Below are 20,760 nucleotides of genomic sequence, written 5' to 3' on the forward strand. Positions count from 1 at the left end.
AACAGTTCTGTCTTTATGCCAGGCCTCTGCATTTCAGAACAACGCAAGCAGATTAACTCACTCAATCCTTTTATTTGGTGGAAAGTCTTAGGTGCCTTTTCCCCTCGTGCTAGATGAGTGTTCTATGAATGAAGGTAGCTCTACTGCAAATAATTTCCAATTCTAACACTTCTCTGGATGGACAAAATCCCTCCAGCTGCTGCTTTGAGGGAAGCCCCTCACAGAAACCCCACAGAAAACATTAAATCCATGAGTGGCAAGGGTCAGCCTTATCCCCGTAAAGCTACAATGTACTGTAAATAATGTACAGAACCCAGCTTCTAAAATTACCACTACAGGATTGCTCATCCCGTTTTATATTTCATCTAGATCCTGTGATCTTCCCACCTGCCAACATCCTGTTACCAGGAGAGCAGTGTATGCGAAGTTTGTGCAAATGGTCATGTACTTGCTGAATTCTGGCACCAGCAAGGACATTCATGTGCCTTCCATGTTAACTTTACACCATAATAAATACTGACATTGCTATAGAATCTGCAGTGTTCGTGATAAGCTCTGCTCACCAAAAAAGCAAATCCATCTGTGTCCCAGCTAGGCTTCTTTATTAGCCTTGTTACGCTCCCATGTCCATGGCCCCTGAGACAGAAAGCATCAACAGGCAGGATTTTAAATATGGAATACCTAAAAGCACAATCCCCATGTTTAGGAACTTAATGAAAGATGTGTGATTTGCAAAGAGGCAGGGCAATGGCTTATTTGGAGCTGTGAGACGCTGAAAACTTTTAAGAATAACTTAGGACTTCATCTTGCAGATTGAACTCAGTCAATGTTTTGGCATTGACTTCAAAGGGCATAAGATCAAGCCTTATTTAGGGGCTCAAAATACAAAACTAGGAGCCTAAATTTAGGCATCCATATTTTAATACCTTGACCTGTGTTAGTAATACCCTTCATCTAATCCCTCTATTAAAGCCAAAAAGAGACAAATGTCAATAACTTTTTAGTGACTTGCCTAAGAGAACCTGTGGCAAGAAACACATTACCCGCACTTCGTTTATTTTTAATCCCCTCTCTCAGATCCCCAAAATAACAGCCGGAGCAATGTTAGTGGAGGAGCTCAGACTCACTTTGAAATTGGAACAGGAAATGTGAGAAATGTGGACATCAAAAAACAAATTAAACAAAACAATATTTTCTTAGTATTCCATCTTGTGGACAAGTCCAGGGGGATAATCCAAATTAGGAGAGAAGTCAGAGAAACAAAGAGTAATTTTAAGCATTTTAGTGCCAGAGCTATTTCTTAACACACAGCTCGCTCACTGATTTCAAATTTAGTCCCTCAGCGCAGAGCATGGAGGACAGAACAAGAAAAATCAACATTTTGGTATGGCCTTCTAGCAGATATGGAAAAAAGGCCAGAATGGAGTTAACTCTTGGGAGAAGCAGCCAGGTGGAACAATCCTAAACATCCTGAGGTATTTCAGGTGTTTCTTTCTCTGTAAGAAATCACGGGGACACAAGATGCACTAACCCAGCTATGGCCAAATGGGCTGCAATGGTCACAAAATGGTGAATCAATTAACTGCATGAGTCTTGTGATTATTTTTGTGTTGGTTGCACTAACAGGGAAGGGAGCAGCTGTAGGTATAACAAAAGGTTGCTCCTCTGAGATGCTTTGCCGACGCTCCCTCTGCTGTGATGTAAATAGAATACATGTGATGGGTAAGGGCAACGCTCAGCTCCGATCTGCAAGCATTAGAGATGCCCATGCACCACCCACTGGCAGTTTCACTTACCTCTGTCACTCAGGAGTTTCCCAAAGATCTTCAGCTCCTGGAAAGAGAGAAAAATGTTCATGAATCCACAGCACCGTCACTCATTCCGTCCTCCTGGGTTGATTTTTTCCCTGGACACCTTCCCATAGTCAATAATCACATCATGTTATGAGGAGTTGCATCCCTTTCCTTACCCTTTGTCTCCTGTCACTGACTGGATCTTTGTATCATCCTTTTGCAGTAAGCAGGAGAGGCAGTGCCAAGTGAGTGGAGGTAACAGGACAGGTCCTCAACCACCAGCAGCATTGTTTTAACATCAACACAGAGATCAAGAAACACAAAACAGCTCTTCCTGCCAAAACGATATGTAATGTCAGCTTAAGGGTACAATCATCTTGACCCTGACTTACATTTCCCTGGCTAATAGATCTGGTACGAGTACACACAGAGTTTTTGTGATAGTACTTCACCTTACACTTACATCACATTCCCTGGAGAAGTATCTGATGGGGCAGCCTTACTTATTAAATCATTTCCTGTAGGGGAGAATTCATTTGGGCTCATTTATTATCATTTGTCCTGGAGCTCATATTTTGCATTCTGAGCATAAGAAGTGGGTGTTATTCATGGCTATGGGTCTAAGAACCAAATGCTAATTTCAGGAAAACTATTCTTTTGTCAAAGGTTGATGACTTGATGTTTGTCCCAGGTGCTAGACACATGTTGCTTGCTGAAAGAGATACGGCTCGATCTCAGATTTCGACATTTTAGTAACTACCAAACAAAAATAAAACTAAACTCAAGTATGCTTATCCCTCCCCTGCAAATCAAGTGGCATTTAGCAATATTGACTTGAACAATAAATAAATCTATTCAACAATCAAATCAGAACCACCTCAGTGAGGCACCAAATGAGTACAATAACAGAGACACAGAAGTTGGACAGTCCTATGCATATACAGTCCTCTGCAAAGACAAGCAAACAGAACTTCAGTCCAGAAGAACCCACAGAGCACCTATTCTGCATTCCAGGGGCCTCAAAGTCCTCCCAGCACCTCTCACCACACTTCAGAGCTGAAGCAAAGGCCAAATACCACAAACATAATTCACCACAGAGAGGGAAGAGGGCAAGGCTCTCTCCAAAGTCCTGGCAGTGGCAGGCTGTGGTTTGCACCAGCGCCCCACACAACTATCACCACAACTAGCACCAAGGAGAAAGGTAGCAAACCCCAACCAGTAGTGTTGGATGTTCTATCTGATCCAGAAAGAACTCCCTCCTGCCCATAGATCTGACAGTCAGAATCAATTCTGGGGACATGGGGACAGGATCACGAGCACACCTTGCCACAGGTCATGTCTTTTCTCTGGCCTCTCACTCTCCAGTGCTCCCCTAGAAGGAAGAAGCCACAGAAGGCCTTCCACACAGGCATAGTGTCAACAAGTGCTGACCCAACCTCCTCTCATCTGCTTGGTGAGACCTAAAAGTCCCTCTACAATGAAACATAGGGCATGTGTGGAGGTATAACTTCCCTGGAGTGAAAAGCTAGAGGGCGGCTACTGGCTATTTGTGGTTCCCTATCCCAGGGTACCAGAGGGACATGAAATGTATATGTACCAAAACAATACCCACACCTCTTCCCCAGTAATTAGGGCCTGAGGTAGGGAATCTCCCCAAACACCACTTCCCCACAGGTGACTGTAGACCTCCTTGCACCATTTCCTCCTTCCACCCCCTTTCCCACAAGTAATATGTGATCATCCCATTTTCACCTCCACAAATTACCTGGGACCTGATCTCTTCAGGAAATTCTGCCTACTCAATTGTGTGGGCTATAAACCCCAACCAAAGGATGCTCCAATAAAATCTGCAGCTGGATGCCAGTTAAATTTTCTTACTTAGGCTAGATTATTATCTGATGTGTAAACCACAAACCATATATACAATTGCAAGGCTTCCATCTCAGAGGTATATTAGTGTCTGGCTCTATACATTAAAAACATGCAATTTTGAAAAAATAACAGACCCTACAAATTGTTTTGGATAAATGGAAATTTTATAACTCTTTTCAATTGCAGTTTACACAAGATTGTATTTCAGTTTTGTGAGGATCTTAAGTAGAACATATTTAATACAGTTCAGTGAGCAACTTCATGAAAGCATTTTGGGTTGGTCAAAGCAGGGGAGTTTTCTGAAATTCCTTCTGCCTTTGGACTCCACAGATGCCCACACACCTTAGTGGCTGTCTGCCCAGAACCACACCTTCACAGCCCAAAAAAGGTTGGGCAGTACCCCAACTAATTAAAAATCAAAATAAGGGCAAATAGTCTATTAGAAGGCTCCTAAATTCTCCAGCTCTCAGTCTCCTGGGGGAGCTCTTCTCAGCTCTGGAACTGAAATGCAGGGTGTACAGCATTTCTTGAGACAAGAAGCTGAGAGAGAACCTTCCTCATCCTTGGGCAAACTCATCGGCCTCCTCCTTGCTAATTATAATTTCCCAAATTCTTTTTTCCTCTTAGCATTTCAAAACTGAGTTCTGAAGCCAAATCTTGGAGGAAGGAACTTTGGTCTGAAACAGCTTTGACTTGAGACAACAATTCACTAGTGTCAGTTCTGGGAAAACTTCACTGACACTAGTAGGACAAAATGTAGCTGAGGCTTAGAATGCCTGAGATGTCAGAAAGGCCTCCTTTCTTACAAGTACAATATTCATAAATAAAACTACTTTTGAAGAAGATTGGCAAAATCTGAATTGGGTAATAGGTTTTCTGATGTCACCAATTCACAGAAAGGTCAATATTAAAAGCCCAAATGATTTAAAACAAAAACCATAGAGACATCTACTCGTACAAATGCCATCCATCAACAAAATTAAGTTCAAACACATGATCAGTTTCATCATTTCCAGCTTATTTTCTGCTCATCTGAAAAGAAGTGATTTTCCTGGAACTAAACTATAGGTCAAAGAGCATAGCTTTTGACATCTATAATTTGATGGAGAAGTTGCTTTTCAGTATTATCTGTATTCTCAAATATACAGTATTAACTCTTTTAAAGGCCAATGGACAGAGGAAGGGATATGAGTTTGTAAATCACCAGTGAATCTAAAGTATTGTCTCTATCCAGATAGCTGAAAACACTGTGCAGGCTTACCCCCTCCCCTTCCTGGACATTTCACAAGTGTTGAGTTATGGGTGGACAAGCATCCATCTGTACTTGTGTTGCAGGACAGCACAGGACCAAGAGGCCAGTGCTCCAAACCTGCATAGGGCAGTGCTCTCTTGTCATTGCAATGTGAGGCAGCTGCAGTCATGAAAGAGCAAGCACTTCCCTAGCACAGGAAAATCCATAGCCCTTGCTCCAAAACCATTTGCTTTGAAGCACCTAACAGTTTGTCTTTGCTGAAAGTGACTCCTAAACCAGCTCTTACAGGAATGCATTTATATGTGGAGAGCCCCTGTCCCAAGCCAACCAGCTTGCCCATTCAAGAGAAGCAGGCCAGTTAGAATAAAGTTTCCCTCACCCTTTACAAACAGCAGCATGCTGTTTCTTTCCATCTCCTTTTCTCATTTACACTCTCAGAAACTGCAAAAGCACCAAAACATCCTCTCTACCCTGAACTAAAGAAATGTTTAAATCACTTTACCTTTTAATGCTCACGACCCTGAAGCTTGGATGGCAAAAAGCCATCCTGCCCATCCAAAATACCTTTATGCCACAGCTGGAGTTGTGTGCCATTAGTTCTGGGAAGGTTCATTTTTATGTCTCCCAGTGCCATGCGCAGTGCTGTTCTGGGGCCCCAGGACACACCTGACACTGGGACAAGACAACTATTCTCTGAGGCAACATCCCAGGTACAGTCACTGGCCGGGGACCAGGGCTGTCAGCAAAACAACTTTTGCTTTACTCAACATCAGCCCAGTTAGCTGAAATAACATGAGCTGAATTCCGTTTTCAAAGAAAATGATTGCACAAACCAGTGCTATCTGGGAAAACAAATAATTAAGCAAACGAAGCCAGGCAGGAAACTCAGTGCAAGAATAAGTGTGTTTCATGGAGCACCATGGCTAGCTAGCTAGCCTGGCTCTGGAGATCAGCAGTCCTGTTTCTGACACATCTGCTCACTCTCCTCTTTGCACACTGACACATTTCACTGCACTACACTTGGGGAGTTTGCTTTGATCTTTTGTGGTTCTCAGCAGAAGGACCCTGCAGTGGGGAATGGCTCCAGCTGCAAAGCCCTGCTGAAGCACCATTTAGGCCTGTGATTTAGCTGGCCTTCTCTGCTTGAGACAAAGGCAGCTTTAAAGTCCTTGAGGGGAAGAGGTGAATTCTAGAAGAGAAATAGCTTGTTCCGTACTTCAGTTCTTTCCCTGTTGAACATACCTGCTGTGCATGTACCCTTGTTCCTTCCCTTTCTAAGTTGAAGAGAGGTCTCAGCACACATGACTGGGCTGAGCAGAGTGCATGATGAGAGGCTGATGCAGAGCTTGCTAGAGGAGGTGCTGGTAGAAGGTCTGCAGTCCTTCACCCATGGGGGAAAACAGTGCCTGGAGAATTCCATGGAAAGAGGACAACCTTTCAGTTCACTATGCACCTTTGATGCAATAGGAGACACTGAGAAGCCCAAGGGCTACCACCTTGAAGAATGAAGTGGTTGCCAAGGGAGTTGCCTTCTTTAAGAACATGCATTCTTGACCCAGGTGCAGGCCATGTGCAGGCTGGCCTCACTGCTGGACAGCATCCTGTGTGACAGAGAGCTGAGGCTGGTGGCTGGGGGCTCATGCCAGGTTGCAGTCAAAAGCACTTGCTTTTCATTTTGTTCCAGACCGAGCAGTGTAAATGAAAGAACTGCATCAGCCAGTGCCAATTTCATCCAGTCAAAAGTTTGGCAAATTAGTACAAGTCAAAATTCATTAAGCAGCTGCTGAGGTTGTCTGGGCTGGCTGCATTTTTCTCCAACAATGTGCACATGTGCTTCAGAGAACAGCTATTGGGTCAGCTACCTGTTCTCCCACATCCAGGACTCATTCTGGCAAGAGGAGGACTGAAAGAGTCATGCTGGTACTGCTCTCCTGGTGTCCCACTTCTGTATCTGAACATCTGGAGAATGAAGGCCTCTGATGGGGACATCACTAAGGCAGGCTCCCAGTGCAGGAGTGATCTCCTCCCCTGGAGGCAGAAACCAGACAAGAATCAGGATGTGGGCCACATGGATGTCCCTGAACCCTGATGGACAACAGTTAGATGGAGGCACCCAAGCACACAGCTGGAGCGAGCCAGCACAGCACCTCTGTGCCTTCTTTCAGAAGATGGGCTGTGCTCTGTCCTTGTAGACACTTTAGGGACAGTCACCTGCTGGCAAACAGAAAAAAACTGTCCAGGGTGGTTTATTGCTGGCTGCTTCTGTCCTGAAGGCACCAAAGCATGTCCAGCTCCAAAGCACTGCAGGATTAAGACCAAAACAGTCACCTGCATCCCAGAAGATTGGTACATACTCTGACCACCACTGGTCATGCCTAGGCTAACATGGAAGGTGACCCCACAAGAGTTGCGCACATCTCTGCTGCCAGAACGGAGGTAGAGTGGGATAGAAAGGGTCAGGATGGACCTTCCAAAATACTTTCCTCCAGAGGAGATTCATTCCCTATTATTATTCTGCACTAGAGCAAGAACTAGTAACACCAGAACTGAAAATTAACTATTGATTAGTTAAGACTGAAACGAGCGTGACTCAATGTGATTTGTTACAGGCAAACAGAATAAAGTCCAAACTGCTCATATACAAACCTGAAGGTTTAAAAAGGCCAGTTTTCAAAGTGGAAAACAGTTCAGCTTTGAGCTAAATAAGATGGGAGAGAAACTCAAACAGAAAAAATGGAATAGTTAGGAAACTGAATATTTTTATTAGTGCTGAAATATCATAATTGAGAAAGAGGGGTGGTTTGGAGGGAAAATAAAGCAATAATTAAATATGTAGATGTTGGTCTCTGTATGGATTTGTATATATGTAGATATGAGGGGAAGAGAGAAACTAGTAGCAATAAATAATGTCATTTAATTGATTGCAACTGGATTAAATTCACATGGGGAGAAAAAGCACATGAAGGTATCTGTGAGTAGGAGATTTAAAGGTAGTAAGACTGCTTTTTTAAGCAGAGTAAAACCAAAGGATATAAAAAATAGTTCTAGACAATTACTTTGGGATACTACTGGTGAAATAATTATCTTATAATGATACAGGGAACAGCTGTAGCCAACAAATATGGCTGTTAGGAGTTTGGACTGTGATGACACATATTTTCTTCCTGAAAAAGACTGTGGAGTTTTTTACAAATGTAACAGAAGCAAAAGAAACCTGAAGGCAGTGATTTAGATTGAACACACACAAACACCCCAATTTATAAAGCACTAAAAAGTGTGTTAGGAGAAAGTTCTGAGGGGCTTTGATAAGTTTGGGAAAACAGATTTCATATGCCTAGAAATAGAGTGGCACTGTACCAATATTACCATGAATAAAACAGGAATGTTGGGTGGCACGGCAGCAAAATTCCCAGAGACCTGGTGAGGCCTCCATTCCTGAGCTTTTCAGTTAGGAAGAACTAATTCAAGGGGACAGTATAATTTGCATCAGTGTGTCTAGATACACAGAAAATGGACCAACTTGGTATGATGACAGCTTTTATCAGTGAGATTATAAGTTTGCTTGACAGAGGTTAAAGGGTTATTGTAATTTATTTAACTTCTTCAGGCCATTTTAGTTCATGCCATAGAATGATAGAAAATATGTATGAATCTTATTAAAAGGATTAAGAAGTGGATAACTAGTAGGTCTTGGGAAGTGATGCTGTAGGAGAAGAGTCACTGATAGTTGGTGCTTTTGACCCACCTCATTCAAATCTAACTCAAAAATGTGTACAAAATTATTCCTATTGAAGTCTGAAGATAGTGTAAAGATGGAATTATTAAGTGGATGTCTTTGGTGCAGAACAATACACATTGCATGGGCTCATGCAAACATGATGTATTTTAATGCAGAAGTGTATGACTCAGCTGTAGCAGAAAGGAGGACTCCTCCTGCCAGAAAGGGATTTCTACCCAAGCAAGCCAGAACTCTGAAGAGGACTTGGAGGCCGTGGAAGTATCTGCCAGAGTGAAATACAGTGTCAAGGGTAATAGGATCCTGGGCTGCAAAACAGGAACTATTAAACAGGAAAAGGGAGGTTGCATTATGCCAGCCTTTAGTGCCAAGAAAACTGCTGCTGGGATCATGGCATGGGCAGGGAGGAGTCAGGAGGGTGCTGAGAAGAGCCAGAGGATGACTGCAGCACTGAAAAAGATGCCATGGAGAAGGGTTGCCATGATGTAGCCTGTTTTTGGATGTAAGACAAGGTCATGGGTGATTTGGTAATGGCATATAAGAGTTTTCCACTGGAGACAGGAGTGCAACAACAAAGTTCTCCTTGGTTTACCAGTTACAAATATTGAAAGAGCCAATGGGAGGAGACAATGCAAGGAAATCTTGAAGATTAGAAATGAGGCAAAAATACAACTGAGGACAATTACAAGAAGCTCTGGTGGACTTTCTGAAAACTGGAAACCTTTCTAGACAGCTTTCTAGAAAGGAGCATGTTTCTCTATAAGTGAAACAGGGACAAACTCAGGAAGTTTCTTTGTCAGGTGTTATTCAAATCAGATGAGATGGTCACCAGAGCTCCTTCTGACCTATGCATCTTGATCTATTATAGAAGTTGTATTCTGTAGCTGTATTTGTGGCTTGCTCTGATTGCAATAGGGATTCACACCTACTTGCTGGTCAGTCAGTGCTGTTCCTTTGCATCCAGTAGCGATTCCCTTCCTGACAGCCTCTTTTCCTTCTTCACTGCTGTCGCCAGAAGCTGTGACATCGCCTTCCCTCTTGCTTTCCACAAGGTTCAAACTCTCACAGGCCACTCCTGGCTCCCCACCGCTCCATTCCCGTCCTGCCGTCCCCAGGTCTCCACATTCCTCCAGCCCTACTCCTACTGTTCAGTCCCAAGGGATGTCTCTGGAAGAAGACCCTGCAGCCCCTGGGAAGATGCCCGTGTCTCTCTCCAGCTCCAGCGAGCAGCTGTCAGCTGCCTTTCGCTCGAGTCACGGGTGGCTAAAGGCACCTTCTGAGCAGGTAAAGCAGCTCCCGGGACCATCAGCTTGCCCAGGTCATGCTGCAGCGTTATGGGAGAGCGGGGAAGGGACGCGGGGCAGACAGGCTGGGGTGTCATGCCCGGCTTCACCCCTCGCAGGGTGTTCGGAGGGCGGGCAGCGTTCCTGGCCCGAGGAGCGGAGCTGCCTCTCCGCGCTGCGCACACTCCCCCCTGCTGGCGGCAGCGGCTGGGAGCTCGCAGCAGCCTGACCCATCGCCGCTCCAGCCGCGCCTTCTGCTCCCCATTCTGAGGGCAACAGGTCACAGTGACACTCACTCCCTGCCTTGCAGGTATGTGGGGTTAAATGTCCCTCACCCACGTGTTTCGACAGGGCATGGGTTTCAGTCTGGATGAGGGGAACAATGAGTGCCCCTTTTCAGCTGATGCTACAAATTGAAAATGCCCGTGAAAACACAGGCACCTGAGCCAAGGGAGTCTCTGCCCTCAAATGCCACCATGGGAAAGGCCTGACAGCACCAAAGGAGGCCCATTGGGCAGGTGTGTGAACAGGAATATCATTAACACCTTGCATCACTCATAGATGGAAGTGCAATCCCATTACCTGTGCCCTCTGACAGGATGGTCATAACCCCAGCAGAAAGAGATTGCTAAAAATTAACTTATTAGCATTGCTGTTGTTGTTGTTGTTCCCAAGAAGCTAGATAGAGTACTCAAAGGAATGGCCTGTCCCCTCCTGACAGCCATCCTCTGAAGACAGGACTTTTCTGCTGAAGATAGGGATTAAGGAGAAAAATGAGTAAAGATTTCCGTTTCTGAGATAGCTGGTAATAATTAACATGCAGCTAATGTAGGGGCATGTTAGTTGAGCTTTCCAGGGAATGTATTCTAGCTGAAAGAAGATAGAAAAATTCCAGAGTGAAATGCAACTGGCCTTGCACCTCATATTTCCTGTGGTCCCCAGATCCCATCCCAGGCCATTAGAAGGCCTGATCCTGAGCACACTGAAGCTACTCTGAGCATTTTGTTTGTGTGTAGAGAACCTTGTGGCAAGGCTGCTAAACTCCAGAGATGAAAAACAGGATTATTACGCCAGCTGGAGAAAGCTGAGGCTTGAGAAACCCATGGGATAACCCCATCTCTCTGGCAATATCTTTCTGCCACAATAAGACTGGAACTCTTGCTGAAGTTCCCCCTCTACCCCAAGCGACTCTCTCTTTCAGAATTTGGTTCATGAGGAAAAATGCATCCCAGGCTTTGGCACAAAAGGACCCTGGTATGCCTACCAGCACGACAGGCCAGTGTGTGACCTGCTCTGTGGGCTGCACATCTCCACAAAACCACTCTGAATAAAGCAGTAAGGGAGCACAGACCTTGCTGTAAAAGAGACAGAACAGCCCCACCAGCAATAGGTTAAACTTTTAGTGTATCTCTGAACCTATCTGGTAAGGAATCCAGCACTGATTTCCTCTGTGGTAGAACATTTCTCACACTGTTTACCCACAAAACACTACCAGTTTTCAAGCAGGGAAGTGAAGAGCAACTTTTCCCAACAACTGGGACTAGGCACATTTATACACAAAGAGTAAAAAACACCACCAGTTTGTGTTATTGTTTACTATTGCATATGCAGCAGGAATAGCTCAAGATACTTTAAGGAAAAATAGTCATACAAACATACAGATTCTAGTGTATTTATGAGTGAGGAAGGACAGATAAGGTGGTATAGGAAGGAAAAAAAATGAGAAATTTTGCCTAAGGCAGTTGAGAGGTTGAGGAAGACATGAATTTGAATGAGAAAGTTTTGAACATCAGATAATCTCCAAAGAATATTAGTATTTCTCCTCTCCTTCATAAACACAGAACAGGGGAAGGGGAAAAAACATGCTGAAATCTTAACTCACATTACAGCATATAAAAAAAGTCTCACTCTATGCAATTACTTGCAGCTCTGTACAGGCAAAGACTCACATGGGAGAGGGGACTGAAGGACCATGAGTAATCACAAACCCCAATCTCCAGTAATTACCATCCAACCTTTAAACAAAAAGTCTTCACAATTTGCCAACCATAAGCATAATTCTATTGTCCTTCCTCCTGGGTCCCTTGGCTCACAGTTGCAAGAGAACTCAAGCAGAACGCCAGGTTATAATTGTGATAGCTGGTGGAGAAAAAGAGAAAGTCCACCAGGGAAAGATAAATATTGTTCTATAAAGATCACCAACCAAATCTACTCAAATTCCAGATGATAAGAATTGTTAATAATTTCCTGCTCAAAGTGGCCAGCCCTGGCCTCTTCTGCAACCTCTTGTTCCCATGAAGCTAACATTTTTGAGTAATATTTTTTTTTTTAAATTACCCAAAACTAAAGCAGTTTTCCTCTGGGTAAAACTTCTGTCCCTGATTTAGCCAATGTTGGCTTTAGGCCATCAGACTTTTTTCTTCTCTAGTGGGTCATACAGTGCATTTGGAGAAATCTATATCTGAAATGCTCACCCATTTTATTTTAAACAAAACACAGTTTCTATCCACCTACAAAAGATATAAGTATTCAGTAAGTAAAAGTTACCCATTCATCTTACCAAAGTGAAAACTTATTCAGATGTCCCTGAAGAGCAAAATTGCAATAAATGAATTTTGAAGTAAACTTTAAGGGCTGATGAAACACTTTGACTGCAAATATGCAGAATCACTCTCTGGAAAAGTTATCCAGTGGACTCCTGCACTTTCAGACCCTCTCTCAAACTCCAGTAGTTGGAAGTTTATAACTCTGGTGTTATTTTCAAGTGTTTCCAAGACCCTTTTTGTTTGGTAATGTATTCTCTTCAGTTAGAGAAAATAATTTGCAAGAGCTGCTTTCCTGCTCTTCCGGTTCAGCAGAGCAGCTGCAGAAGTGATTTTCCTCCTAAGAAGACCTGTAAACTCTCTGCCTCCCAGAGCAGAGAAAACAGGACCAATCATTACTAAAACAGCACTGTGTCATGGTCTGCAAAATATCTGTAGCTGTGACCATTCCTTATGTCAGAGCTGAGGTGCCTGGGCTTGCTTTGTGCTTCTTACTCCCAAAACTCCCACCCAGGGCACTTCCCTCTGTGCTATCCCCACAGGAGCCATCCAGCTGTGAGAGACAAAACTGGTTCTGCTCACCAGAAATGTGGCATTTTGCTTATTGCCATGCACCAGGGAGAGCTGGGAACCAGATCCAAGGGAGGGCTTGCGCGGTGGGCATTGGAGGTCACTAAGTTATGACTTTATTTGTAAACATGAGAAAAATTCATCTGGAGTCAATAAAAACACAGAGTCCCGTGGGGCCATTTTCCTGGGTCAAAAGCAATAAATTCAAAGAGCTCATCCTTACAGAGAAGGGAAATTGGCTAAGAACAGGCATAATAATATGTTACATTGTATATCTACGGGCCCTTTGATCCCTGGATATTTACAAATATTAATGAGTCATGCTTCTCAAGCACCTTTTTGGAAGGTATCATTAGACCATTTTCCAGATGGGGAAACCCACAGGAGAAAGAAGTGATCCTTCCGTAGCCACACAGAGCGTCTGTGACACAGCCAAAAGCAGAAACCAGATATTCTTGCTTCCAGTCCTTTGTTTTTAATTATAACAACATTCTTCCTCTCATATTTTATGCTGTATTTTATAACAAGTCATATATGAATACACCTATGTAGGACATTTGTTGCTGGTTTATTTTCCACCAGTCACACTGGTATTTTACTCCTTGCACTGAATGAATTTTAACTGACTCTACTACAGCAGAAAACTCAGTCATAAATATATACTGTGGTCACACAGAGGGCGTTGCTCACACAAAACAGTAATTGCCTTTACAAGCAGCAACAGGAACAGATGTATCTTAAATTTCCAAGAAGGAGATTTTAAGAAAAGAAAAAGAAAGATGCACTCTGCGAATGAGTGAACACAAAATAATGTGTTGTGCTGTCTTGGGCAAGTTCAGCAACTCTAAAGCTGCAGCATCTAAGGGACCAAATTTAAAGAGATATAATTCAGTATCTATTGGTTTGATGGAAGAGTGGGGGTAGAAAAGAAAGAAATTTAAAAATTGTCAAGTATTCTCGAGTATGTGAGAAAACAGCTATCTGTAGGGTCCTTTGTTCTGAGGGATCTGATAAAAAAGAAAGCAGTCTTCTTTGGTGAAACTCCACCTAGGATTGCTTTTTCTGTCCTATTGTGGAAAAACAGTACAGTTGTCACTGAATAATCTAAGCCACAGTTGCTCTGTGTTCCTCTCAGACATTGAAGCATTATATTTTAATTTCTTTTGGTTTTAGACTTTTTTTTTTTCTCTTTGCTTTTTCCCCCAAAATGTTTAGATCCTTTGCATATAACAGGTCATGTTTTAATGCCAGAGCACTATCATAGAATTCAGGCTACTAGGACTATGTAACTTCATTTACACACAGGGCCAGTACTTATTAGCTCATTCCTACAAACCATATCAAAACATTCAGATCCTCCTTGCTTCTCCCTCTGAAATCTATCCATTCTTCCCACCAAATCCATAGATAAGGGGATGAGCCAGGCCTCTGTATCCATTTTGATCCTTACTGGCCTTGAAGTGGTGTGGAAATTTGATCACCTTATAATTTTCTTCCTGAATTTCTCTTCAGACTCACTCTTCTCTGCCCTCACCCTGTGTTTGGGTGTTTGTCCTTTCAAGAAAACATACTAATTGCTCTGGATTTTACATGGGGACATTTTGCTTGTGGGATAAACCTGTCCAGATGTTGGCATTTACATCAGAGCTAGACGTCTAGACATACTTTAACAGTCAGCAGAGAGAAGCAGGCATTCTGGGCTGTGAGTAATCTCATTTTAAGGTAGATGTTGAAAAGCGCTCAGATGGACCAAGTCCTGCAAGTGCCTATCTCTCCATTGGCTATAAAGATTGCCTGGAGCAGAAGCTCAAACGTAAACATCAAAAGTTAAGGGAGATGAAAGTATATGATCCTCAAAGTGCCTAATAGGAAGGCACTGGGCTTTGGGTCTTTGTAGTGCATGGAGTAATATCTATGTGTTTTCCATTATGTGATCAAATAGCGACAGCAAAGAAAGAAGACTATTTTCTGTGAAGGAATCACAACCCTTTAGTCCTTTTTTGAGGTATCTGCTCACATGTCTAAAGACAGACAGGCTTCAGCCTCAGCCTCAAGCCCAGCAACTTCAGTTTGAGTATTTCTGCTGTCATCAATGGAACCAAATTGCCTTGTCTCAGCAAGAGGAAGAATGACTTTACAACAAATGTCATTCAAGGGAAGAGCTGCTTGTCTGGCATCACTGAGCAGATGCAGTCTTCCATAATGCCAGCTCACATGTCCCCGGAGTAATGTGAGGCAAAATACTTAATTGTCTCTAAATTTGTTTCAGAAAGGTGTATCAACTCAGCTGCCCTCATTAGCACAGCATGCACCTCATCACCAGTGAGACCTCATTTTGTCCATCTCATGAGAGGAGGCCACACTCAGACTCCCCCAAGATTAGGCATTGCAATTACTACCAGCACTGATGGTGCAGATCAGAAACCCCAGATAGCAGGCTTTTAATCGACCTTGTAATCACAAAATATTCTCATATTTAGACACCAGAGTAATTGTAATGCTAATATTATTATAGATGGTAGAATGAATCTCAAAAGCCTTGACACTCTCCTCTCCAAATCAACCATTTCTTCATGTTTTTCATACAAGAAAACACATAAGCACTGGTGCATATTCCTGGTTTTTCCTTTCTTTATTAGCAGGGCTGACTGTCACTTTATCCATTCTCCTTTCTAAATTTAGCTACATTCACACAATGTCAGCATCTCAACAAGACTTTTAAAGACACCAATATATCTTCATAACTGCAAAGCCTTGGATTGTTGTGGGGAGTCTTGTTACCCAAAAGCAAATTTTCAAAAAATGCCTGAGCAAAGAGGAAGGTTTTTGTGAGTTTCATACTCAAAACAACCTTCCTAATAATGTAGAAGTGTCAGGAAGGATTTGCACCCTGAATGATCTGCTCTACAAGTATTCAACACTGCTTTAATTTAATTTGTGTCAAAGGCCTAGTGGAGTTCAAAAAGATATCCACAGTTCTAGTTCTTCTGCCTTTCAGACAGTCTACTCTTAAGGAGTAATTTCCCTGCACTCTCTCTTTGTGTTATGAACTAGGATTGTTTTTCTCAGTTTTGTTTTTTTTTTTTTGTTCTCTAGGAACACTTATTGGCAGAAGTGTCTTTGTTTCTTAGAAGTTCATCAGCTCTCGCCATCTGTTTCTCCCATGATGTCACTGCTGTCACTTTTGCCTCATCGCTATTTCCACGGCAATCAGTCAGAACTGGATGCCTCAAATGTCTGACCTCCGCTAGGAATTAAAAACCAGAGCAGAAAGGATATGAAGAAACAAAGAAAGGATAATGGGAACCAAAACCAAGGAAAAGCAATTGCTCAAAATCTCTGATTGCATCTAAATGTCTTCTTTCTGCTAAATTTCTGAATTACAGCATCGTATTTTAAGAGTGTTTTAAACTGTACCTCCAAAAAAAACCTGTTTGAATTTATAGGCTTTAAGAGGCAGATATTTAACAGTGTTTTCATAGCATTTTAAAAGGAGTGATTTCTTTTCATTTTCATACTCAGATTCCTATAACCTGAACATCAAGACGTGGTGTGAGAACTATTGGCACTTCCCAGATCATAATAAAAAGAAAACATGTTGACTTCTAAGTCGAAGGACTAATTTCTTTTTCTTAATATTGACACCTAATAAAAATAAGAAATTAATAGTGTCTTTGTTAACAACCACTCTGTAAATTTAGACAGGAGAAATCTGTAGGTTCTGAAACATACATTAAAATCAAGGAAAATGCCAATGCAAAAACTTCATTGTTTCTTTCTGAGAAACAGAAACCTTTCCCTCTTTTCATTTTACCTTCTTGTCCTGATTACACAATGTCAACAAACAAACAAGGCCATAAACCCAGTTGTATTTTCACTTGGCAGGACACCTGTAGCATGCCTTGCTCTTACATAAAACAGAGCTTTTTAGCCACTTTTATTGCTCTCTCCAGTATCAAGATGCCCACAACATTCCAGCCAGGAGCTCTCCACTGCTTCTGGGGTTGTAACCATGCCAGAAATACCAAAAAGGAAGGCTTCCTTTCCTTATAACCAGAAATAATATTTTCCACAGATCCCCAGCTTGCACAGGTTAGTGTGACCACAGGCTCCTTCCTCAGCCCCCTGTGGTGTCTATCATGATGAAAGCTTTTACAAGTGCTTTGTGCGCTGGACTTCCTGGAGGCGGCGGGAGGGCTCAGTGTGGCGTTCCGCAATCTGAGCATCCATCTAAGGGCCCCGTGCCTCATGGAGCCCCAGCGCTGCGTATGCTGCATATCTCTGCCAGTGTTACTGCAGAGGGGTGCAGCTGAGCCTGATCTCAACACAGCTGAAGCTCAAGCACTGCCAAGAACAGAGTGTGTTCGGCGCTGCTGTAGGAAGTATGGCTTGTCTTCGTATGCAGGAGCTCTCCTTGTTCTCATTGTCTCCCTTGAGTGCCAGAGTCCTTGAGGTAAGCAAGAGACCCTTCTCCTCCCTTGATCACAGTGAAAACTGCTTTCCTTAGTTTGGAACACCTTTTAGCTAGAAATTATCCCCTCATGACATTTGTCTGCAACCTGGTACATCCCAGAGCATATATCCCTATATGTCTATCCAATCATCTCCAGAAGGAATATTCGTTTTTGCTTGTGGAAACATCTCTCACTACATCCTCAGTTTCATCTTCAGGTTGTTTCATTTGTCTTTGATTTTATTCTTTCACCATCCCAGAGAGTCCAAAGACATCTCATATTTGGAGATGGAGATGAATGAGTACAAAGTTTTTCTTATGGATGATGTGTCTGTCTCGTTAGCAGCATGCCTATCTTGGTGCATCAGTACAAAGAGGCTGTTCTGAATGGATGGTTTATTTTTTAAAGTGAAGGAGAGAGGCAGTGGTAGAACAATTTTTGTGCTTGGTGGTTGTCTAGTGTAAGCCAAGCAGAGATAAAGGAGGATGTATTTTCACTGCACAGTCATCATAACCCCTCCAGGTGCCCTTCCCAGGAGTTCCATGTTCCCCTTGTACAGTTTCAAGTGAAACGCCCATCAGTGCCGCCCTCTTCTTCAAACATTACCTGAGCATAACTGATCCTTTTCAGCAGTCATGAATGAACACACAAGTTTTGACGGCCTCAGTAATCTCCAGCTGTATCATCTGTTTCTACATATGCATAATCAGACTTTCCTCCTCCTCCTCCCTTTCACTCTGTCCCTTGTCCTTGGTTTCTGCTGCCCTTGCCCTCTCCATATCTCAATTTTCCCTGGAACACTCTCCAGCCATCTCACACCATTCATCCTTGCATTCCCCAGCCATACCAGACTTAAAAGTTTAGGGCACAGATTTTTTCCTCATGCGTGCAAACAGCAGTGGGTGGAGTGGCTGCTGAAATCTTACTGGATCTGCAATATGGGCAGTGTGGTCTGTATGCACTTAAAAACAAAACCTTGAGGGAAATTCTGGAGCCAAGCTAAAATGTCAGGATTCTGCTCAAAAGGCCAATAGATCTGCAGTTGAGAAAATGAGTCACTGGCACCAAACAAGATAAGGAGGAGATGAGGAAAGTTAGGCTGTTTGCCTGGAAGCCCTTCACACTAATCCTGGCCTCTGACTTTGTGATCTGGTAGAGGGACTGGTAATTTGCCTCTAGATGAAGAGGCCGCCTCAGGAGAAGTGAGGAAGAGAGCATTTTGGTTTTTTGCTTCACCTAGCCTGGCAATGGCCATTTCACTCTCAACCTCACTGACCCAAGTCTGTCTCATCAAAAGCAGCCAGAGTTCAATGTCTATTCTGGGAAATACAGATGGGAGTGAAGGGAAGGAGGGGGGAGATCCGTTTCCATGGTTTCAAGCTCTTTCTTTCTCGATGTTGCTTCCCTCCTGTTACACAGATAATTTCTCCAGTTTCGAGGCTCAGGCATGGCTCTGCCTCCTGCAGCAAGGCAGGGTCTTTCACACCTTGGCAAGTTGTTCACTGAGACATAGCAGGGGAGCCAGCAGTCTGCTCCTGCTCATGTCAGGGCAGGCCCTACCATGTGTTGCACCCCAACTTCCACTGAGTTTTCAGGTTGTTGTGTTCCACTGCAACTTCCTCCTTCTCTTCAAGCTGACCCTCACACAACTGAAATCTAGCTGGATGTCTCCCTCGGCTGCTGTGAACCATGGGGAGATACCTCTAGGATAAGCTATAACCCTCTTCTGTCTTTCTTTCCCCAGGACAGGAGGCTTATTAACTCCTGTTATTTCCCTCTCTTAGCCTCACTGAAAGTATGCCCCAGCAACCCCATTTCTTCAAGGACATCTTTTCTAACTCCCTTAAAGGCTGCATCTAAGTAGGTCCTGCTGGTGGCATGTAGGATGTCCTTCTGGCATGGGCTGAGGTCAGCCCACTCCAGTGCTCTCCCTCCCTACTGGCCTGCAGCAAAACCTCCTGCCACTTTCCCCCTCGGCACTCACTCATTCTACCCCCTGCTCAAGCCTCTTTCCCAGAAGATCCTCCCCCAAGACCAGAGGCAGATATTCTTCCTGGAGACTCTGTAAAGGAAAAGAAACAGCTCAGAGAGATCTTTTCTATTGCCCTGGGCTGGGACTGAATTTTCCTGGAAACACCTGCAGCCTGCTTTTTCCAGGAAGAAATTAATGTAGAGAAGCCTAGGGCTGGGTTCATGGCTACAAGTCCAAATACAAGAAAAGTGAAAAAGGAACTAAAAAGATAGCTACCTTATCATTAAAATAGGAAAATTATTAAGCTTATCTAATTCTTAGGAAATAAGGGAAAAGCGAAGTGTCAGTGTTAGGGGCCTGCAGTTGAACAAACTTTGTTTGTAGGATAAATGGCTTTTACTCTTGGTGAGAGACCTAAACTGTGTTTACAAATAGTGCTGACGGTCCAGCCCTGACTGTGCTCCAAAAATGCAGCATCCCTACTCCTGGAGTGCCTCAGCACTGCATCCCCAGAGGCAGGGAGAAGCAATAAATCAAGAGTAGCAATCCAAAACATGAGACAACTTTTAAGCAATATTTTCTTGTGCCTTGTGGTATGTAGAGGGCTTGCTGTCTCCACATCCCCCTAGCAATTGCTCTGGTAACAAAAATATTATTGTCTACACTGCCACGGACAATAAAGACCCCTCAGGCTCATTGTTTTAGTGTCGGGATTTAACCCAAGTATCCTTACCACGCCTCTGCCTCTAAATGCTCTGATTCAGTGACTTGGCTGTGAGGTGGTGACTCACTCCTGTCCATCTGCTGCTTGGGTCAGCCCTGCAGGTGGGACAGAGGTGATGTGAGGGCCTCGGGCTGGCCTGCAAGACAGTGACAAGTTACACCCCTTTGGAAAACAGCGCTTCAGAGCCTTTGGATTAGAGTACTTGTGAGCTGACCAGTGTGTCTCCTTCACACTCTTGCCCAACCCGCGGTTCTACTCCTATGGACTCCATCTCACATCCATGAGTTCCCAGGTTCTGTGTCTTCTGAACCCTAGAGGGTACTAGAGAGCAATATTCAGTTTCCTGAGGAGCAGGACACTTGCCTGAGGTCCCAGAGGTGCCTTCTGTGAAACTAGGAAGCAGCCCTATGTACCTTGGAGAAGCCTTGGAGGCACCTGGGCCTGCAGATCCCTCTCATTCACCATTGCTCTCTGAAGGAACACAAGAAGGGACTGGTCAGTGTAGGGAACATGCAAAGCCTGGCAAAGGATGTATTTCCCTCTGGAGTTTCAAGACAAGCA

The sequence above is a fragment of the Ammospiza caudacuta genome, chromosome 3 (genome assembly GCF_027887145.1).
Source record: "Ammospiza caudacuta isolate bAmmCau1 chromosome 3, bAmmCau1.pri, whole genome shotgun sequence".
Classification (NCBI taxonomy): Eukaryota; Metazoa; Chordata; class Aves; order Passeriformes; family Passerellidae; genus Ammospiza; species Ammospiza caudacuta.